The 23,253-nt window shown below is 50.1% G+C and overlaps 1 protein-coding gene across 1 annotated transcript in view; it reads left to right on the plus strand.

Annotated features, from left to right (window-relative positions):
• The window catches only part of CAMTA1 (calmodulin binding transcription activator 1), a 305,617-nt gene that overhangs the window by 83,813 nt on the left and 198,551 nt on the right, over positions 1–23,253 (plus strand). The gene's annotated exons all lie outside the window — the stretch shown is intronic.

Here is a 23,253-nt window from a genome sequence, read left to right on the forward strand (position 1 = left end):
GGTACCGAGAAGGATGGAGGGTTTAATTGCTGCTGCGGGACCACTTTGGAGGTGCCCTTTTCTATGTAATGCATTGAGGCTGCAGAACGGCCAGGGAGGAGCTGGTCTTTGTTCATACTGTTTTAAACACCAACAAAATTGAAGTCTTTGTCACCTTTTAAAGGCTTTGCAACTTAATTTATATTCTGGTATGGTAATGAAGAAGCATCTTTTGTCCAGGAGGTGAGATATGCAAAAATAACCTTTAAGTTGCTCATAATTAACCTTTAATGATATTCTCTCATTTTTCCAATACATTCTCTGCATCAAAAACAGTGTACAGAAAGAGTGCCTGAGACTGCTTGTTGCGTCTTAATGGCCTGCAAATAGCAGCTGATGAAAAATAAACCATTTATTGGGATTACTTATTGACAGTTTTTTCCCTCCAGGAAGCTGGCACTGAAGTTGGAGTGCTGGGCTGGAGACAGGCGTTGTGGCTCTCCCAGCCTTGGCCAGCAGCAATTGGGGCGCCCAAGGTCCGGTGGAAAGGGGTGCCTTGTGTCCGGCGGATGCTTCGGTTGCCAGACGGGGCCAGTGTGATATTTGTGGCAAATACAGCGCGATTTGAATTGCCTATCGGCACGTTAGCAAGTGTGCGCTGGGAATCTGGAATTGGGAGGAGGGTTTTGTGCCCAGTGTGTGTGAAGAGCAGCCCGGAGCCGTGCATGGCGGGGGACCTGCTATTCAGATTGGAAGAACACAAACTGATTTGTATAACAAACTGTGTTTGTCAGAAGATGAGGAGCTGACTACAGAGGCTGATTGGTTTTTTGGGGTTTTTTGGTGTGGAATAACAGTGTGCGAGGGTGATGAGCAGGCTTTTCTCTTGCTGTGGCGTGAGGGACAATTTGCTAACCTGGTGGCTGGTGCGCTTGGCAGGTGCACGTGGTGTTGGTGTGCACGCTGCTAGGCTGGTCGTGCCCTTTGAGCTCTCCAGAGGGGTTGTGGTCTTCCTGGATATCTACAAAATGTGAAATTATTCCTGTGTTCCCCTCCCAAAAGGTTCTGTCCTTTGCACTGGGAGTTGCTACTTTCGTTTCTGGCATATCTAAACAGCAAAACGCTTCCGTGCTCCCGCCGCGAGGTGCTGACTTCAGCCTCCCGTTGCGCTTTCCTTTGTCTCCCCCTTCCCTCCGAGCTCTTTGAGTGATGTCCTTTTGCAGTCGATTGAACTGGTGCAGTTGAGGGACGTTTGTCACCGGCGGTACCAGCGGCGCTGCAGGTTTAATTACTTGACTAACGGGTGATGGCTGACGAGCCCAGGGCCCGGCTGAGCTCACCTCAGGGCTGCGGGAGGGGGCCGGTGCGAGGGGGCTGCTGGCAGCTCCCAGCTCTCGTTTCAACTCAAAACTTGTGGCTCTCTCCGGCTCCCCTTCCCGGCCCCTTGCTCACTGCCTGCTGTGAATTCCCGAGGCCGATAACTCAGGTTTGGTTTCCTGCGATCCACCCTCCCCTTTCCGAAGGCGTTGATTTCAAAGCCCGCAGCCCTTGCTGGGGTTCTGCGGTACCAACGCTACAACAGAGCTGGTTCTGGCTGTCCTGCTCGCGCCGTCACCGTCAGGTGCCGAGGGACGTGTTTTTCCATTTTGCTGCTGCAGCTTTTCTGGGCTTCACCCACGGACCGCTACACCTGCGGCATTCCATTCCCACATTGCTTTATGCATTTTCCTGTAGGTATGTGGTTGGTTTTCCAGGATCTGCACATCCTCGTGCTTGCATTTGGAGGAGAATCTTGTGGGAGACTCCTCGTGCGTGATGTAGCAACAGGGAGCGTGGCTCCAGCTTCCCGAGCCTGGTTACCTGCGCGGGGGCTGCTCGGCGAACACACTGCCGCTCCGCCTGCCCGCTGCTCGGTGAGAGATGCTGGAGAAGTGCCTGGACCTGCTTAGTCCTAGTGTGGAGGAGTTGGTGGGTGAGCAGTAACTGCAGAGGCTGAGAGCACTGATACAGGGGCTAGGATACCTTTTTTCCCCCTGTTTTTTTACTTCCTAGTCCTCAAAAATACAGACTTACAAAAATCTGGCAAACGGTCTCCTGGAGTTACACTTGGTTGGCATTCTTGCTAGGCGCGCTGTAACAATACTTTAATATAATTAAATTTTAAATTCCGTGTAGAATCTGGTGGGTAGGCAGATGTACCGGTATGTTAAACTTTATGTCACTTAAAAATGGTTTTCAAGTACATCAGAGGGAGACCATCCAGCTGTAAAATTATCTGCTTTATGACGCTGCGTCGCAGCTTTGGTCTTTTTGTTTTAATTAAAAATGTACCTTAAATCTCACACCCTCAGATCATTTCCACCATGCCTTTTTGTTTCCTGTAACTTACTGGCAGAATGTAAAACAACGCAGTTCTGCCGGTTTTTGGTACAGTTACAGGGAGCAAAAAAGTCTGTTAATTGGGATAAACACTTTCCTGCTTTCTCAGCTGACTCGGTGCTGCATTTCCGCCTGCCCGGCAGGGCTGGGCGCTCAGCGGGGCTGGCCCGAGCTGGCAGCTGCCGTGCGGATGTCTGGGGCTGCTGCTGTGCCCCCACAAGGGAAAACCCCTTCCCCGGGGGTGCTGTCTCCTGGCTGGCGGCGGAGAGGAAGGTCCTGCCAGAGTTTGCTGGAGCTGCTGCTGCCGTTCGCCGGGCGCAGGAGCGTTTCACTGCCCACTCCTCACGCAGCCGCTTTATTACCAACTGTTATTTTTCCGCGTCAACAGGCAGCACAACCTCGTAAAGCGCCCCTGGTCTGGGGGTGCTGCAGCCCGAAGGGGTATTTCCAGCACAACAAGTAGCAAAAGGGATTTGAGGGGCTGCCTTGCAGCCCGCAGGCAGGGTGGGCACGTGTCGGGACCCATGTCGGGACAGATGCAGGCGTGCAGCCCCCTGGGCTTTGCCCGCTGGCACGGGGAGCTGCCCCGGGCGCCTGCACCTGGGATAAGCTTTGCCTGCATTTGCTCCGGCACTAAACCTGAGCCGCTCGGCCGGCGGCCGTGCTCGGTGTGGGGTGGAGATCCCCAGCGCCGCCAGGTAGGAGTCTGCGAAATCATTAACGGTGCCGATTCTGGAATTAAGTAAAAGGCCTCGGCCTGAGGCATCCCGTGCGATGATTCGCCGGGTTTTGCAACATGATTTATGTTTGACCACAGGGTTATTGTTTTCTATTGATTCCGAGGGAAATAAAGCAGCAGTAAAAGCCCATCATGAGCATCCCAGTGGAACTTGAGAACTGGAAGCTTTGCTGCCAGAAATCCTGTTGTCTTCTGGGTGGTGACTCTTAAACCACCGGCCCGACCACTCTCAAAGCGAGCATCACCTCACCCTCCTCCTCCTCTTCTTATCATCGCCCGGCTCGGTCCAGCAAGGGTGCGGCGGGTGCTGCTGTGACCACCACGCTGGCCCCGATGCCTGGATGGGTTTTAGGCACTTGATTCAGATCCAGCAATGCTGAAGAAGCTTCCCGGGATCTTCCTTACCGTGTCGCTGCCAGAGGTGATCCCTCCCCACCCTTTCCTGCCCCACCTCTGTTGAGGTGTGAAATTAAAACTTTTTCTCCCGCGGTTCAGGAGTTCTTTTTAATTCTGAGAAATGAAGTTTTGCCTAAAAATGGCTCCACTTACCTGGAAAGCACTGTTTTTTTTCAGTCTTCTCCAGTGTGCTGTCATCCCGGGGCATCTTGTTTTCTTGCTGCTCAGATGCCTGGCACTTCTACAAAATAAACAGTAAAATCTATCAACTCTGGCAAAGCTGTCCTGCCTTTTTGCTGTAGAGCCAAAATGTGCCGGTGTGTACTGCTTGGATGTTGTTTTCCAGCCTCATTTAACAGTGCCACGTGCAGCGTGAAGTTGCTGAACAACATGGCTGTATTTTTTTTGGAATGATCAAGCCGTGATAATTTCTTGAGCACTGCTCAAGACGGTGGTAGAAGCAGCTTCTCCCAGGAGGGCCAGGTACAGCTGGGCTCTGGGGCGTGCACCGAACAGACTGTCTACGACTGCAGAGGTGTGTTTGTGGCGTCTTGTGATCAAAAATACGGAATTGGTGGATGTGATCGTAGAATCATAGAACAGTTTTGGTTGGAAGAGACCTTTGAGATCATCGAGTCCAACCTTTAGTCCTATCTCCACCAACACCACTAAACCGTGTCCCGAAATGATGTGATGAACCGCGTGTTCCTCTTCTGATGGAGCTGGGGCCTGCAGGACCATCGCACCTGAACCTTGGAGTGCTGCAGGCTGTTAATGGCCATCTGCATAGACGAAGCCTCACATCGAGGCGTGCCTGCTGCGGGATTTCCAGCAGCAGGGAAGTGTTCGGGGGAGCGGTACCTGTGGATCCCTCGGGAATCATCTGGCACCGTCCGGCTGCTCTCCCAGCAGGCAGCCAGCAGCATCCCTCCCTGTGCTGCATCGGAGCGCCTGTGACTCCTGCTGCTGCCAGTGAGTGAATTCTGCCCATAGAATTATTTGTGTATTTATTTTATAAATGTCAATGATGAACTAAATTAAGATAAATAAGGCTGTTCCCTCTTGCTGTTTAATTTACAATTTTTTAATGAGACTAATAACATCTGTCCTTGTTCCGTCTTTCGGCTGGCTGGAAGACAGTTCGCAGGCCTGACAGCTCTCTGCTCAGCTTGCCTTCCAATAATGTTTGAAAACGGAGGATTTTACAAGTGTGGTATTAAGCCATTTGGTTTTGTCTGTGCTTCATCTTACACCAGTGGAGAGGTTGAGCAGATGACAGAAGAGCATCACCTTTGCAAGTGAAACTGTTGTGTTGTCTTAAGCACTATTGTGAAATGCACGCGACGGGCAAATGCGTCGCTTCGAATTGCAGCGATGGAGCGGGCAGAGGTGGGGGTAAAGCCTTAGGTACCGTGTCTTACCTCCAGCCTTCCCTTCTCCATCTTCGTGGGGTCGCTTGTCCTGGAAAGGGGAGCCGTGGTCTCCCCTGGAGAAGCAGGGAGCTGATGCTCGCCGTGCCTGCGAGGCTTCAGCGGGTTTGTACGGTTGGTTTGTGGGTCTGAGGACCAAAGCGGCGTGTGGAGCATCCCTGTGCCATCGCCTCGGTGCCCTCTGGAAGGTGGCCATTTGTTTCTCATCAGTTGAGCCTCTTGCGCAGCAAATGGGTCATGCAGGGGAGATCTTCTTGCTGGATAAGCAATTAGCTAAAATAAACTACTCGAAGGACAGATTATGCAGGACTCTTGCTCTGTAACAAATGAATTAATTGACTTTGGTATTTCTGGGATGTTCTCTCTATTTTACTTAACTCTCTCTGGCTAAAGGGCTCCTACATTTCCTCCTGCTCTTCGCTGCCGCAGAGAGCACACAGGGTCTTAGGACTGATTTACACAACTACAAGTAACGGAACTGAAGTGATAATTAAGAGAACCTTTGTATGTTTTCTTGAGAGACAAAGCTTCTTTCGGGAGCATGTCCAGGAGCATCTGTTTGATTTGTCTGTTCGGGGTGCCACCAGTTCTCTCTGCAGCCGCACAAAGCCCGTCCAGAGCAGCCGTCGCTAAAAACAAGCGTGGCAGCAGGGTGTGGGGCAAGGTGGTGACCCGCGTGCTTTTGCAAAGGCTTCAGCCCGCAGGCTGGGCTGCCGCCGGGTCTGCAGCACGGTCAGGAGGCACCGCAGGCTGCTCCGGGGATGGGCATGGGCATGGCCATCTCCACAGCACTGCAGGGTGACAGTAACCCCCAATATGCTTTAAAGGCTCTGTCTGGATCTCCCGAGATGGCAGGATGCCATGAGCAGTGCGTTACCTGGGGTTATAACACGGAGCTGCACCGCGTGCTGCTGGAACGAGGATCACGATTCTCCGGGCCCTCGGGTGTACCGGTGACTCATGAAATGATGCGGCCAAGTTGCCGGGTTTATGTGCAGTAAGTAAATTAAAGCCCTGGTACAAATCTTTGCTGTGTAACAGGATTTGCGAGCAGCTAAGAAAGGTTGAAACTGTTGGACCAGTTACCAAGAAAATATTTTGTGCGTAAGGGAGGGTTCGTTTCACTGAATAACGCGTTGTCCCAGCCGCCAACGCGAAGGTGAAACATGGCCGAGAGTCAGGATTTTCCATTGTCCTGCTTCTTATTTCTATTTTGCGATATTCAGAGGGAAACTTCTAAAGCTGGTGACGCTGACCTCGTGGAGGGGAGAGAGATTGGCTGGGTGGCGAGCTGCAGACTTCTTAGTCGTGATTTATCTGGCTGCTGACTTCTCGCTCTCTGGTTTACTGGTGTGTTTGTTTGTATACCGTACCGTGCTGTGGGCTAGAAAGCTGTGGTCGAGCACCCAACAAGCACAGGGCAGATGCGACAGCTCCTGAGCAGCCACCGCTGAGATGTCACTTCTTCCCAGGTACCCACCGAGACCTTTGCTCCGGCATTTGGATTAGTTTGTTCCCATCGTAATCCGCTTGGTGTTTGGAAACAGAGAAGAGCTGTCTTCAGAACAAAAGTTGCTGTCCTAAGTGTTCCAAATTCGGTTATTCTAGGAACTTCCTGGGGGTCTGATTTGGGAAAGTCCTCAGGAGGACAGCGTCCAGCACGGCATCCTCAGGCATCAAGGACACCCATAGAGTCTTGAGAGAAGCCTGTGATTTGCGGCCTTGGGGTTTTTGTCTGGAGGTGGTTTTTTTTTGAGAAAACAGCCTATTTCTTCTTTGTCCTGAGTGCTCCAGGGGCTGCCTCCCCCTTCCTCGGCCGTCGGCGTTGGTGGTGATGCTGCGCGAACAGCCGTGCGCAGCCTTTTCCGCTGGCTGGGGCTTTCATTCGTTTTGCATCCCGACCTTTCCACCTCATTGCCCTGACCTTGCTTCTGTTTCTGGGAAGGGACGCGCGCACAAACATGAAATACAGATGCCGGGTGCCAGCTGCAGCCGCCCGGCGAAGCGTCGCCCTGCTCAATGGCGTTTCTAATCCCAGACCGCGTTAGAAGATCTAACCAGCTCTAAATTGTTCGGCAAATATTTTTTTGATAAATCGTTCCCTTTAATTACAGTGCCAGTGATCTTTGTTTTGAATTTAGTTTATTAAAGATTTGGAGGGTTTTATAATTGCCGCTCTGCTTGCTTGCCCTGCCTCCTCCTCTCCCTCCAGTCTTACTCCTGGGCTTTTCTAAATGCTGCTCTGTTTTCTTCTCTTCAATCCTCCGTCTCATCTCCTTGACTCCTGAAATTAAAAAAAAAAAAGGTCTCTTCCAAAGCCTGCAGGGCCGTCGCACAGATCCCAGGTCTGAAGGGACCGTTGGATCTAATACACCCTCCTTTATTCCGTCCGCCTGCCTCTGCTGAAATCCCCGCTGCTGGATGGGATTTCGTAACCCGAGGCTCGGGAGGATGGCTCACCTCGGCGGTGGCGGCTGCCTCGGGCCAGGGGAGAGGAGCGCTCTGGAGGAGATCAAGGGCTGACCAGGTCTTTTTTGGGGGTGGTGGGGGTTGTTCCCGTGGGAGCTCCGTCAGGTTAGAGAGGTGGCAGTTGCTTTTGTTGCGCTGCTCTCGGTGCTGCTTCCCTGTTACCTTTCTGTTGAATGGCCTCGTGACATTCAAGATAATGAGCAAATGGTGCGGTTTAGATTTTTTTTTTAAATGTATTTTTAATGATTAATCCTGCTTCCTACTGTTTAGGAGCCACTAATGGCAATATAGTCAATGGAAGCTAAAGTTTAATCTTGGTTTCTCACTGATATTAATCATAGTTTGGTCAAGGTTTAGAAAGTGAAAATCTTGCGCAGTGCTAGCACAATTACAGCTTGTAACTCAGTTACAGTAATTAGATTGAGTGTCTAAGCTGGGCACGTTAAGAAGGCAGATCTTAAATACGCTTAGGATTTGACAGTTGTCAGACAACAGCTTGCGGGAGGCAGGTGAGAGGGAAACTGTGGCGTCCGTGGTCGGATGAAAGCCAATGTGGGAGCCCTGGGAGAGGCTGGGTTTCCGTGCACGGGAGGACAGCGCGGTGCCGGGCGATCCCGCGGGAATGGCCGGGTGTCCAGCGGGGAGATTCACCTCCCGACAGGGTCCTGCTGAGTGGAGAGGGGCTTCCAGCCGCCAGCTTGGAGGGGGGCTTGCGTCAAGTGTGCTTTGGGCCTGTATTCTCATCTCACGCTTCCCCTTGGATTGCAGACCTGCGGTGTCATTGCAAGAACATCGTCCTCTGATTCACTGGAATAATCTTGTTTTCGCTGTAAGTGAACTTCGGGAAATGCAAAACGTCTGGGTCCCTCTTTAACTGGGCAAAGATGGCAAATGCCCACAAACCCGTGTTTTCCTCCGAGTGCTGCAAACCCAGAGCATTGGGGGCACACCAGGAGCAAATGCATGTCCCAAACCCCAGCACTGTTTATTTCCCTTGGGCCGGGTGGCTGCTCTCCCCAGGGGAGTGAAGCCGAGCTCAGGCTCCTGCCGACCGCACGAGCACTGGGACGGCGCAGCCGAAGCTGGCGAGCATCGTCCCGTCCGCTCCCCCGGCATCCCGTGCTGGGGAGAGGGGGCGTTACCTTCCCAAAGCACAGCTGCTGTAAAGGGCTTCCTGAACCACAGGAGAAAATCTAGTTACCGTCATAAAACCTGGAACTCACCGGGTGGAAATGCCAAGGAAGGATTTTATGTGAACCGCAGGGGACGAGTGCCAGTCCCTGGAACGCTTCTGAGAGCATCTGGATTGTCCGTCTGCATCTTCTGGTGATGGTTATGTAGATTACAAACATAGCAGGACGTGAACTCATCACTGCTAAGCTAAAATGGTAGTAAAATGCCTCCGCTGCAAAGATAGCAAAGCACCCCGATCAAGTGATGAAATGTATGCTTTTAAAGTGAAAATATTCTGGATTATATCAGTTCTGTTTAAGAAAGTATTTGTGAGAGGATTGGGTTGGGGTTTTTTCCCAAGTAAATAGCCAGGATGAATTTGTAATTACATTTTTTAATTATCTCTGGAAATCTTGTGTATGTAAACATATACGAGGCTCCTTTTTTTTTTTAAACAAATGAAAAAGGTCGTGCTGGCCTTCGCAGCAGTTCTGGTGCCAGCGAGTGGGGACAGTCGCTGCCTGACTCTTCTCTGCCCACCTGGGCTTGGAAAACAACAGAGGAAAGAGCAAAACAGGAGGGTTTTCACCAAAGGAAACTGGGTAAATGTTTACGCTTCGATGCCCAGCATGCCGCGCTGGGTTTGGAGACATCAGTGCGGTTTCACTGGGGGAGTGACACGAGGGTTAAGAGAGCGGTTCATGCTAACGTGGATGGTCTCAAATTAGGGCATGATAGGAAAAGGATTGTCTGTTATCAAAAGTTAGTTCAGGCTAAATTAATCTCAAAATGTATAATTTCATCTCAACTAAAAATACTGTAATGTAATTAAATTCAAAAGTAGGATGAGCTGAGAGGGTCTAAGAAAAGATAAGCATCAGAATAAGACAATAATTGAGTTTGTATTGTAAACACATTCCTGTAGGAATTTGGGATTTTTAAAGCTGCTTCATTATAAACTTTTAAGTCGAGAGTGCTTAACAGCTTTGGTGTATTTTGGAGAAGTGGTTGACTACCTTTGTGTTTGTTTGTGTTCTTTGTGCAGGATTTTCAGTGTTTGGGTTTAAGTCTCTCTTATCATCTACTAGTTTATTAATAAGTTTGAAGGCGACTAAGGCTTAAAATTGGAAAATGTGCGTTTCCTTGTGAAACTGGTCGTTCTGTGGATTCATGTAAGCTTTTGATCTAATTTTTCTAATAATTGGATCTTTACTATATAAAATGGATAGATTAGATTGGTATCATTAAAATGCTCAATGTATTAATTCTGAAGTGTGTCACATTAAATAGTGGAGCGAGTAAGTCATCTTTTTCTGCGCACAAGTCGTTTGCTCGGTTCTTCCAGCTGGCGGCGTAGGAAAGGAGCCAGGGCCAGGGCGCATCGTGGCATCCTTCCGTTGCGATGGTCAAGAGCCCGTGTGACAAAGAGCTGGTGACACGGGTGAGCGGTATATCGAGTCATCATTTGAATAAAACTGTGGAACACTCATTTGAATGCTTTCAGCCCCAAACCTGGTTGTCAGGGTGTTTGAGGACCGCTGTGGCTAGGAGTCGGAGATTCATTTTCCTGGTGCTGGCGTCTGCGTCTTTGCACAGCAAGTGTTGGACAAGGGATGGAAAAATCGATGCCGTCTTGCTCTTGGCTTGATCCAGAAACCAAACAGCGCAGGGAAGGGAGATGCTTAGGAAGCTGCTTTGCATCTCATTGTAGTGATAATGGCTAATTTAATGCCTCTTTTTGTGATATCGCACAATCTGCTCGGTGCTGGTACGTACGTTATGGCACTCTGTCGGGCTTTGCGAGGGTTTGCAGGAAAAATGCAAAATGTTTCCTTTCCATTTGCTAAAAATACCCTTAATTCTGAAAAATTACTTTGCGGATCTTCATATTTCACAGACCATAACTAGATTACTACCTTTTACTGGAATACTTTGTGTTAATGAAGACCGATTGGGATTACATAATAGATTTCCTCTAAAGAAGGCATTATGTGGTTATTTTTTACTGTCTGGCATTCTAGTTAATTGCCTTGTGTCATCATTAATTGATGGGACTAAATTGATATAAATAAATAGATTATATTCCTGAGGTTAATTTGAAAGAGAGGAGGGGCTTAAAACAGGCTGCTGCAGGGTGTTTAAGCGTGTGCCTCGAGTGCAGAGTGTGACTAGTGACTGTCGGAGAGAGCTCGTGTGCCGAAGGTCAAGTTCAGGCTCGGTCGGTGTCACCGCTCGTAAATTCACTTGGAAGGTGGGTGCAGCTGAGCTCTGCCCTCCTGGGGAGGAGAGGGAGCGCTCGCTGTTCCTGGACGAGGCCAGGGCGGCTTCCATTGCTCCATCTGCTTAAAGCCAGCCTTGGCTGTGGGCTTGGTCCTGAGCTTCAGCCCTGGAAAGAGCCGCTGGTCCTGGCTGAGGACTGAAAGCAGCCAGGCCCACCAGCCCGGCTTATTTGACAGCCCGAGCGCCTCCAGTTTCCAGGTTAATCCAGATTTACGTACATAATTACTATTAATCAGCAATCAACTGAGTCCATGGGTAAATCGACGTTTTTTTAATTAGATTGCAATATTGCATAAAATACTTTTGCTTGGAAAGAGGGACCCGGTGGTGGTTGATGAGCAGCATGGTGCCTCCTCTCCCCGCCCTTCCCGTAGTGCTCTGCACATCCTCTGCCGTGCCTTGCTTTGCTGGTGGGAGATGAATTTCTGCATCTTGACACCGCTCCCAGACCGGAGCTAAGTGCTGTGCAAACCCCTGCTCCGGAAGAGTGTTCCCCGGGGCTCTGCAGGAGGCTTCCTCCCACTCCCTCGCACATCCCTTGCGAGCACACCAAGAAGAAGAAAACAAACTCCCGATCCCTCCCCGGCCTTGGGAAGAGGCTGCGTGTCAGGGGAGGTGGGACGCCAGGGCGGCTGCGGGGGATCCAGGCTGCAAGGACCAAGGCGTCGCGCCTGCTGCCGTGTTGTCACCGTCAGGCAGAAGACATCTTGGTGGCTTCTTCCTCCTCTCTCCAATGCCGTCAGGGCAAACATCTTCGTGCCTTTTTTTGACCGCTGCCGTGCTAGTTTGTACGCGGCACATGCAGGATGCGGCACTTCTCCGTGCCGTGGCTGTTGCTGGAGCGCGCCGGATACCCAGTGGTGCCTGGGGTTTCTGCTGCTCCTTCAGGTTCATTTTCAGGGGCTGCGTTTGCTCTGAAAGCTGGTAGGTGCCAATTTGTAAGGCTTCAAAATGGTGGGAGGAGGCAAACAAATGGTTCCTTATAAGCTTAGTGTCTTTCCTGAAGTCCCCGCTGCCGTCGCCTGTATGTTGTCTATAGGGATCAGTCCTCCTCCTGTGCTGGAGCAAAGTTTGGGAGTTCACTCCCTCCCATCCGAGTGTCGCCGGCGCTTCCAGCCAGAGTCTCACCAGCCCCGGCTCCCCCCAGCTCCTTGGTTAGTCTCAGTGCTGCCGAACATCTCTCCAGATGCCCGGAGGACAGTGGGGTCTGCCCCCGCTGTTCCTCCAGCCGTTTCGCTTGCTGCAGTGATGGAAGTTCATTAACTGTCGAACTGCAATTCTGTTTTGAAGTGGTTCTCAATTAAAATTTATAATTAACGAGTTATTATTCAATTTTCAAATATTCACAGATTTCTATAGTGTCTCAAGTCATGAGCCAAGCTCTGTGCTGCTAGCGGAGGGAGAACCAGAAACCTTTTCCTTCCCATCGGCACTTTCTGAGTGTGGCGCAGACCTCCTCCCGTCCCCTCCGAGGCTTTCCCGGTCCCCAGCAGACCCCGCACGGCTCCCGCCAGCTGCTGGGCAGGGCAGGGCAGGCAGCACCGTGGGAGCCCACGGACACGGGCGTCAATGGCATCTTGGCAGCTTCCCCAGAATACAGTGTTTTGGACAAACTGAGATATAGCTCCGCTTGGTTGGGGAAAACCTTGTTAGCCTTGAGCCGATGGCTGCGATGAGCAGCAAAGTTGAACTGGAAGGGAATTAAATACATAGACAGAATTTTTTTCCGTTGTCTCCCTCCCCAGTAAGAACGGGGCAGCATTTGCGGGTGCGGGTATCACCGCTGCACCGGGAGGTGACCTCGCTCTAAAGCTGCCTGCGGTAGAGGCATGACCAAAATAGTGCCTGCAGCACGAGGCCATCTCAAAAGAAGTTTTTTTAAAAGTTAATTGGAGCCCCAGGTCCTTGCCATAACGACCCGTTTCCATGGAGAGAGCAATCGATAACGCAGAACGGCCGCTGGCACAGAGCGGGCTGGGAGCCCTTCGGGTGCGTGTGAACGCAGAGATGGAGCGGGGGCTCTCCTCGGTACGTGAACAGATACCGGGATGATTAATCTGAAAACAGTTTAAAGCATTCATGACTTGTAAGAACTAATTCCCAATAAATCAAATGGCATCCCCGTGGGAGTAAGGATGAGAAATAAATGAGGGCTAAAAAAATTGATAAAGATCCTTGAGCAATAAAGAGAGGAATGCCGGTTCTTTTAAAATTATATTTAAATGAACAAAGTTGATTTAACTGTCTTTTTTCATGCCTTGTACTAAGATTTAGGTCTATAGCATGTCATTATATCAAGAAATAATTTGCCAAAAGACTTTTCAGCATTTCGTGTGCATTCCACTTAATGACAATTTTAATATTCTAGCTTTGGTCCTATATAGTTATGAGGAGGTTTCAATTGCTCGGCATACTGAGGAGTTCATAAAGATTGTTTCTAATTTCTTTTTCAAATCTGATATAGAGCTTAGAACCATCGACACATGAATTATCATGTTATTCAGTAAAAAATGTTGGGAATACTGTTGCTAGCTGCTTGGACTGAAGATACAGCTTTGGGACAGCGCAGTTTCCAGAAGGGTATTGCTGCGCCCTGAGCCTCCGTCCGAGGGGCTGACCCGAGGCCTGACGTGCTGCGCTGCGGGAGAGAGGAGCGCTCGCCTGTCTGGCGGTGTCGGGGGAGCCACGGGGGTGAGCTGCAGCTGCCTCACCGGCCTTGGCGAGCAGCCCCCGGGTGACCCTGCCCGCGGGCGCGTTACAGCAGCGCTGCAGGAAAGGGCACGTTCTCTGGGCGATCAGAGCGCGTACGAGGCCGCCCGCTGGCTGAACTTCTGCTCATGGGTTGTTTCCCCTGCAAATTAGTTTGCAAGAAGTGCATCTCCGAATGTGGCTTTTCTAGGACCTCGGTGGGGTTTTGTCCTCTGTTTCCTTGCTCTCCTTTGCCCCTAAATTAAGAAGAGTTTGGGTTAGTTTTTCTTTTTCATTTAGTCAAATGACTGTTTCTTGCTGTGTTATCCCAAGAATAGAGGGGTGGAGGTAGCTGCCCCCAGGCAGTGCCTAACAGCTTCCGAATTTACCCTGGGAGTGCTCAGGGCCAAGGGCTGTGCTTGAACTCCAGACACCCCGAAGCTCAGGGAAATTCTTCCCCGACATCAAGGGTTTGAATGAGGTTGCTCTGCTGAAGGCAGGCATAGACCCGTGCTGCCAAATCGATGTGGCATGTATTTATACCAGTAAAGTACATCGAGCTACCCGGGGCGACAAAGTGATTTAAAATAATGCGTAACCTATAAACTCCCTGGAAATTCCTCCAGTTCCTTTGTTTCCTCCAAATGAAACATTTCTTCAGCAGATGATTATTTTCTTTTTGAGATCCATTTGTGGTCTCGAGATACAGATATTTGAGTTGAGAAGAAGATCTGGTCAATGGAGGCATGGGAACAAGTCAGGGTGATTGGGGATGCTTTGTGGCTTTGGCAGTGCGAGGTCTGGCAGTGGAGCCGCCTGACTTCCATTTCCCTCCTTTGGGAGGTGTTAAATATTCAATATTTTGGGCTGCTCAAAATCGTAATGGCACACAGAAATTATTTCCTGAAAAAAAACCCTGCTCTGACTCAGAGTTTGGCTGTTGGTACTTTCACAAGGCTGCAGTTTCTAACTGATGTGCCCTGAGGTGTAAATCAGGGAAGGACGACATCCAGATGGTGCTGTGGAGGGAGACACAGGGATGGAGACTCCAGAAACCAAAGCAGGGATAGGGGGAGATGGCTGTCTCTTATGTCAAAAGCAGTGACAATACAGATATTTTTTTTCCCCCCTGATTTTTTTTTGATTTGCTCTAAAAATAAGAGAACTGTTAATGGTTGAATTAGTCAGTCTGAGTAACCATGATACACAAAGATGCTGGATGAATCTTTCATGGAGTTCACTCTTTGGCAACGAAACACGATACCATTCAGCGTAAAAGGCAGCAGAGTAAATGTTTACTGAGAAGTCAAATCCTGTTATTAGTTGTATTACTATTATTAGTGCTGTTATCACTGTTGCCTATTTTCTAGTTGTGTCAAGAACAAGTACGGAGAGTAAAAACGTACAGGATTTTCCAGCACATTCATAAAAATAGGTCTTAGGACAGGAAAAGCTCTACGGGTTGGAGCTGTTGTTAAGTGGAGATGCCTGCCCCATAGCTGCCCTGTTGCCCTCCGTCTCTGCAGCCCTCTGAGGACTTTGGCGGGGGACACAGGCATGGGCAAGGGTCTGCTGTGCTACCGCCCGTGGACAAATCTGCCATGCTTTGCACCTGTTTGCATTGTGCTGCAGAGTTGTTGCTGTTGGGAAGATGGTTTAGGACAGACTTTGGTCCTGCTTAAGTCAGTAGAGCTCCAGATGTTACTTGGGTTGACCTCTGTAGCAGCATACCGTGCAAGCAGAAGTAGCTGGAGATGCATTTCTGCAGCACTGGCGTCCCAATCGTTCCTTAAATAGCCCCAAGGAACTGATTTTGGGGTAAGGTTGGTCAGTGGGTGCCCGAGCACACACCAGAAAAAAGTGCCAAGCGCTTTGAGTGCTTTGTAGCTTGTATTTCAGCCTTCAAAATGTACCCTGAAAACCAGCTTTGTACTGGTGTGCGCTTGTTCAGTCCTGTTTGTTGAAGCTGTAGGTAATTACTCCCGTACTTAATGAATAGCATTGCTTTTATTGATGAACACAGAGGCTACATGCTGGAAAGAGGAGGTAAGGATTAAGTTTTATGGCCTACTGCTGCTATGAAAAGGAGCATCTAGACACCAATTAATGTCCCCTTGATGGGATTAGCCATCGCGTTAACTGCAACTCTGGATAAAATTGCGAAGTCTGTTATTTTAGACTTTAACTTCTTAAGTATCACAGATACAAAACAAATTCACTTTCATCTCAAATGCAAATGACGTTTCATTCTAGAGACAAAAAAAATCCAGTGTATTTACATTTTTTTATGATTTATATCTCTTCCTACATGGATAAAAAGACTTCTTCTGAAGTCTTTATTTCATCTCTGCAGAGTTCCAAGACCAGATAAATTCCAAACATGTAATCTGGAATTCCCTCGGTTGCTGCACTAATGATCTCAACTTCAAGTGAGGGCAACGGGGACTTTAATGGTGGTGGCCTCTTCCTGCAAGGTGACACACTGCTGGGTCCTCAGCAGACACGGCGAAGTCCGAACATCTCTATTAAGTTCTTGTGAGGGGCTTTTCTCCAGTTTGTGGTCCCGTGAGAAAGGCTGAACGTATGCTGGGATTTCTTTTCTTCCAGGGTGAGCGCGTGTCCCTGCCTGAGGGTAAAAGCCAAACATGTATTTGGGAGGGGAGGGGGAAAAATGTTTATAAAACAAATTCCTGGTGATCTGCCAGTGATACAGCTGTGATGGACGAGTTCCTCAACGTCTGAAACCGTTTGTCTGTGTAAATATTGTTTTAAAACTCTCCATGTGGAAGAGAACTATGGGTGCCTGTGACAGCATCCCTCAGATCTGTGCCTGGGTGGCGCGGTGATGATCGCCCTCTAACAGAGGCGTTAGGCTGTGCCTTGCCTTGGGGTCACCCCTTCCTTAATGCCAACAAGTGAATCTCGGTGGCCCCCTGCACCGACACCCGTGTCTGGGTGTCTGCTTGGCCAAGGATGGGCTTGCTCTGAAATGCCAGGGTGAGGAGTCCCGGGCTGTGGCTGCTCGAGATTCCTCGTTTGGTTTTCCGTTCGGGCTGTGATCTTCCAGTGAGCTGTTGGTACAGTGCAGGGGAAATGTCAAGGTAAATGAAGACTTGGAGAGCAGCTTTTCTCAGGGGAGAAATAACCTCTGTCATCAGACTTTTTTCTTCTGTTGAAACAAGAAACAAGAGATGAAGTGTTTCTGACATCCTGCTGTCAGTGGGGAGTGATCCCGACCGGCAGTCCCCGTGCATCCCTCCTTGCCCTGCCAGGGAGAGCTGCAGTGCAAGGGCTTTAAAGGTGCACATGGTGGGGAAAAGAAAAAGAAGGAGAATTTAATAGGTGGTTACTTGAAATCCATCCCCTGGAATGTCTGATGGCCCCAGATGGAGCAGAGCTCTACAGGATAAACCCGTGCCTGCCCTGGAATGCTGCATGGGAAGGGACGTGCCTGGGAACACTCGCTCCTGGTGCGTCTCCCCGTTCCCAAATCCAGCCGCCACTTTGGTGTGGGTTTTCACTGCTGATGCTGCGTGCTCTGTCCCCCTTGGGACGGACGGGCAGGGAGGGGGGATGTCGTGGGCGAGGGATCTCTGCTGCCGGATGAGATCCAGGAGAGGCTGATGCCGTCGGGTATGGCCCGGAACCGACCAAACGTGATTTCCAGCGAAGCAAAGCGAGTCGGTGTCATAGACTGAATAGATGATGCTTTTAAGCAAATTGTCCGAGTATCAGATGAGGGAATTACGGGCCTGCGTCAGTCTTGTCTGATGTTATTATATATGCTCTGTGTTATTTTAAAGTGCCCCGTGTTGGCCACACACAATTTTTCTCAGTGTGTCCAAAGAGGTACGTGATTTCCCGTGGGTATTGTAGTCTCGGTGCTCTCTCTCTAGTTTAATTAGTTTTTGAGAAGACTATTTTGAGGCATGATTTTTTTTCCAATATTTGCAGAATATTTCTTGTGACAATAACTCTTTCTAGGGCCACCTTCCCCTTCCACCTTGCCCCATGCTTGTGTTGCAGCCGTCGTCTGGGTGAAGCTGTAGCCGCACGCATCGTGGCTGGTGGAGCCCACTGGTGGGCTTGGACCCGTCCCTCTCCATGAGCTTCCCTGCTTCTCCGCTAAGGCATGTGATAAGGGAGGCCTGCCTTGACTTTTTTGTCGAATGGGATTCTTCATTGTAATCATCGTGACAGATTTTGATTCCTTGTCAGTAATAAAGAACGTGCAACAGGAGGAGGACGTGCATTTTGCGAGTTTGGAGGCTAAAAAGTAGAAATACCTTGTGGTGTGTAATAGCACCAGCTCCTGCCGTAGCAGTGTTGTGTTGCATGGTGTGTCGGGACATGGTGCTGTCGTGCTGTGCAACGTGTCACGACTTGCACATTGTTTTACCCTGAGTCTGGGAAGCTCCTCCAGATGTGCTCAGCAGGAGAACGATTGCACTCCTCTCTTAGGAACTTAACAAAGCTGCTGAAGAAAACAGTCATGGTTAACCATGGCTCCTGCTTTAGCGCTTGCTTGGATTAGCTGGGACGCATGTACGAGTGATGTCAGCGTGTTGGACCACGATGTCATCAGCCAGTCCTGCTGTACTCCGGGACAGAAACGTGGTGCACTCTGCAAACCTATACACGGCTCTGGTTTCCAGCAAGACAGCTCCTCAGAGAAGGGTGTCCCTGTGCTTGTTGCTGGCTTGTTTTACACCCGTGGGAGGAATTTGGGTTCTCGGGATGAGGGTAAATTCAAGGACTTTGTCCTCTTTGTGTTAGTTGGGAAGCAAGGGCAATGATTTAGTGTAATGATTTATTACAAGGCTCTGTCTCTCTTCCCAAGGCTTCCTCCAAGACTCCAGCTTTTCCCAGCTAGTTTCTGCATCAGTAGGTTGCTCCTCTGGGAGAGTGGAAGTTAATTTCTCATTATTATCGTGCATAGATTCAGAAGATGGAAGATAGTCCCCTTTTGCTGTCCCTTGGCTCCGTGATAACTTCATAGCCAGAGAAAATAAAGCTAACAGTTACGCAGGATAAAAAATAGCATAATCAAGACTGTTAGCAGGAGCCATTTCTCAGTGCAGTGTGTGGCAGGGGCGGGAGGGGGGGATGGAGGGGGCCTTCATCACCTACACACTGGGGGTGGCTGCTGCTTATTGCACCAGTGCAGTGCAGAAAGTGTCTGGTGTTGATACCCTTCTGCTTTATTGCTCTGTTGCTCTAACCATCGTCCCCCTCCGTCTCCGGGGGATGGTGTAGCAGGCAGCTGGCTGACCACCGCGTCCTTCGGATCGGCCGGGAGAGGAAGCCACCAGCTTTGCCGAGGCAGCCTTTCCCCAGCTCCTGCGACCAGCGGCTCGCTGGCAAGCACTCACCTTGCTGCTGTGGCTTTGGCAAGGCCCCCCGTGAGCAGCTTCACACCTGGTTTTGTGGTTTTATTGTGAAGAACTGAGCTGCTTTAAATACCTGCCTTGGCAGGGAATTGAAATAAATATAAGATGATAAAATAAAAAAGTAATTTTAGAGCCACAGACCTTCTTGAGGAAGGGTTCTGGCTGATCTTATTCTGTTGTCCCGGAAAAAGAGTTGCTTTTGGCTTTGCAGTATTTGCGATTCCCTTTCGGCAGCCCGAGCTCCCTAGGCAGTAAAACATAGTTTTCATTAAATGATACGTCTGACATTTACCAAATCTTGATGAGACAATTTAGAGGGAGTTAGTTGCATGGAACAGCCTTATTAATATTGCGGTAACGTAATTAGGGGAACATCTCGGTCATTTAGGACAAAGGGACTTTAATTTATGAGCACAGTGGAGGGGCAGATGCAAAGCATCAGTTGACCAAAATATCCTAATCTTAACTTGTTTTTTCTTTGCTCCTTTCTTGTATCTGGCTCGTGTTCATGATAAGATAAGTAGAGTCCTATTGTCCAAGTAAGGGACTTTATAGATAAGAAACAAAAACCCTTTAGAACAGGACGTGGCACTAGAGGTAGTAGGTATGCACAGTTGAACTTGGTGCCAGATCAAAAATGACATTTCTGGAAAATCTTCCCTGGAAATCCCCGGTGTTTCCTGCTGGTACAAGCACTCCATTACCGCCTCTCTCTCTGCTACTGAGAGAAACTCCAGTTTATCTGGTGGCCTGGACAGGTCCTGAGCTGGAGGTGAGCATCCTCAGGAGCCTCGGGTAACCCCAAGCAACCAGCAGGTCCTGAGACCAATCAACCACAGGGTATTATTGTTCGCTTTGAAAATAAGTCCAAAAATGGAATTTAGCATCTCCTTCCTGGCTGTAGCAGGAACAATTTGGGCAAGAGTAGCTCATACGCTGTTGTGGCAATTTATGAGAGAGACGTGGTGGTAAATAACGGGGAGAGGGAGGGAAGCATCTCAATCTCATCAATACTGAAGACAAAAGGCTTTCTGCTCTGCAATTACTCTTCCTGTCCTTTCCCCTCCTTCCCTCAGGCCACAAGCAAGAAACCTAAATAGAGATCAGGCAGCTTTTAAATGCCACAGGCTCATAAAAGAGAGGAAATTCAGAGTTGTGACTGTGCTGCCTGCTATTTGGGTCTGTAAGCAAGTAGACCATCCTGCAAGCTCCCCACAGTGGGACCAGAAATAATTGCACCGTCTCTGCCAAGAGCCCGGCTGCCCTTGTTTCGGGGCTCAGGCGTTCGCTCGGTGCAGCTTCGGGGGAGGCGGGCAAGCGGCGTGCCCGGCTGCTGATGCCGAGGGCAGGTCCCCGCCATCGTGCCCGGGCTCACGGGGGTTTTGGAGGGGGGTGAATCTGAGGATGCGGTGTGCATCTCTGCTGGCAGAGCAGCAGCAGCGGTGGCCGTGGCGAAGGTTTGCTGGTCGGCGTTCCCAGCCGTGACTGAGTACAGTGATGTGCTGTACGTGAGCAAGGCAGGCAAAGTGCTCGTCTCCTCCGCTGCTGGGGGGTCATGGTTTAGGATTGCTCTGTTTGCTTCTTCCCAGTCCCTTTCTGTCTGTTCGTTGCCTCTTTTTTTGCAAGAGCAACACGCCCTTTCTTGGCTCTTTGCAAACAGATTTGTTCTGAGCGGAGGGGGAAATGCTGTTGACCTTTCTGCATTATCCTGGGGAATCAGCTGGAGTGAGTAAGCAGAGGAGCCTGGTTTGATGTGGAGCAAATGCAGGTGAGGCGACTTGCTGTGAGACCGTGCTGCCATTTCACGGCCACGGGTCTGGTCTTTGTCACACGCGATGCAAAACTTGCAAAACTGGGCTGTAGCCGCCCCCCCCAGGGGGGATGAGGGGGGCACACGGCAGCCAGGCTCTGCAGGGGCCCACTGACCCCCCAGCAGCCCCAACACCTCACGCTGCCGGCACAAACAGGCTTCTTGGTGGGTTTGGATCACGCTGGCTTGCCTGCTTTCAGCTGAACAGAGGTATTAAAATACTATTTTATTATTTTCCGTTTAGTCCTGCCTTAATGAAAAGAGCACTATGTTGCTGCAAAGTAGCAGCTAATCAAATCAAGAAAATTGCCATTAATGTTCCAGTATTGTTGTTATTGCCCTGGTTCCAGGTGGAGTTTAACTCAGAGGAGGACTCTCCGTGCCTGGTGGCACGCGGGCGAGCCAACCCGCCTCGGCTGCCGGCTCCCTGGACACGTGCCCGCAGGGAGCTGCGGTCCCGGGGTAGCCCATGCTCAGGCACGCGGTTTCGTCCCCCTCTTCTGCCAAGGTACGAGCGAAGTCCCCGAATTCAGGTTGAGCAGCAAAACCCCGTGAGGAGACGTGGGTTGGGGTCGCAACTGCTGTGCGTCCTGGGAATCCCGGTCGGACCTTGTCCGCTGAATCTTCCCGCAACCATCAATTTGCTGCTCTTGGCTGTGGTTGTGCGCCAGAGAGATAAGCACAGGAGATCTTCCCTCTCTGTTCTTCCTTGCAGCAAGCAGAGTACAATAGCAATGTGTATCGGGTTAAAATTGCCTCTCATTTTGTGAAGATATCTTTAAAAACCAGTCGCTTTCTATGAGCCTTAAAGCAACTCGATATGCTCTTATCAAAATCGACAGCTGCTCTAGAGATCCTTGAGAGATTTTGTTTCGTTGTGCTTTATTTTGTATGAATCTCATTAGCTGTTTTGCAGTGACCTCTTGCCCTGTTCTTCTTTCACCGCGGAAATAAACCAACAGAAACGCAATTCCGGCCTTGCAGAACAGCACGGGGTGGCAGAGCTCGGCTCTGCGGTCCCTTCACCCGTGCGCTCTCACGACACTGACTGCGAGAAAAGCAGGATTTTGCTCGCATCAGGAAACTTCCAGGTCCTTCACGCGTGTGCTTTCCGAAAAGCCACATGTGCGAGTGCCGAGGCGCTGGGCAGGAGCTCAGCTCCCGCGCTGTCTTTTCATTGCTCGCCCCAAACACGCAGTAGCTTGTTGTAAGCCGTAGGGCACGTCTCCGTGACGGCGACAGGGGGAGATCTTTGGTGTTTTGAGGAGGGTTTGAGCCCACACGTGCAGTGACTGGAGGTTTATAGAGTAAACACCGAAACAAGATATGCAATAGCTGCGCTGAACGAATCCCACACTGTCTACGACATAGAATAGAGGCTGTGGAATAGAGGCCGTGCTTGCGCTGACACCCAAGTGTTTGTTTTCAGGGCGATGCACGGGAGCAGAGAGGAGCAGCCTCCCCGAGCCCCTGGGCTGGGCTGCTGGGGCAGGGGCGGGCAGAGGAGGAGCCGTAGCCTGGGGGAACGGAGCTCACTCGAGCTTCTGGTCACAGGGAATAGATATTTACATGTATGTGGGAAAAAGGGAAAAGGATGGGGTTTTGGCAGCAGGTCCCGCGACTGCTGATGGTGTTTGTTTGACAGAGGAAGGGCGTTGCACTGGTTGATCCAGGTAATTTCAGCTGGGCGATGGCGGTAGAAAACCATCATGAGCTTGTTTTCCTCAGTAGCAAGAGGCCTTTATGCACTTAATGGAGCATTGGGATGAGTTACTCTTTAATTAACAGCTTTTAGATCAACGTTACTGCCCTGTTATTACGTGATAAACATGGGTGAAGGCGGCTGTCTTCAAATGGAGTGTTTTGTTAGAGAAAAATGAGGAGACAGTACCTGCAGAAGCTTGTTCTTGTGCTCATTTCATGGTGACGTGCTGTCTGACACGTGGAAGCGGGAGGGAAGAAGGGTGCTTTTCCAGCTGGGCCAGGCACTGGTTTTTGCACCTTCGGAATGGCTCCAAAGTCACGAGCCAATGTTGCGTGAACACAAACCGCTTTATTTGGCGTTGGCTGGGCATGAAAATATTCAGGGTTTTATTTTTAGCAATTCCAGGTATCGCTCTCCTCCGTCTGAGGCTGCCTGGCTGCCACTGACCGACAAGTCAAGGGGCGCGAGGAGTGACATGATGGATGGGGAGGGGGACCCTGTCACTCTCTCCTAAAAGGCTTCTTTCTGTTCGTTTGGTTTGTTCATACAAGGAAAGTGTTTTGCTTTATCAAAAGGCTTCAGCCAAAGCTTTCCTGTGAAAGTTGTTTATTGCTGCTGCTGCTGCTGCTAATGTCGTTGTTTTTCGTTCTGTTCTTGGTGTCCTAAAGCCAAATCGCTGTGACTAATGCAGCGCTGTAAATGCCTGCAGCATCCCCGGCACTGCTGCCTGCGTGGGATGACGCTGTCTTTGCAGTGATGTGTTGGGGTTTTTTATTTTGTAGTGTTACAGCAGAAGTGCCCCTATTGTGTATTGG

The sequence above is a fragment of the Leptosomus discolor genome, chromosome 20, assembly GCF_034619465.1.
Source record: "Leptosomus discolor isolate bLepDis1 chromosome 20, bLepDis1.hap2, whole genome shotgun sequence".
NCBI lineage: Eukaryota > Metazoa > Chordata > Aves > Leptosomiformes > Leptosomidae > Leptosomus > Leptosomus discolor.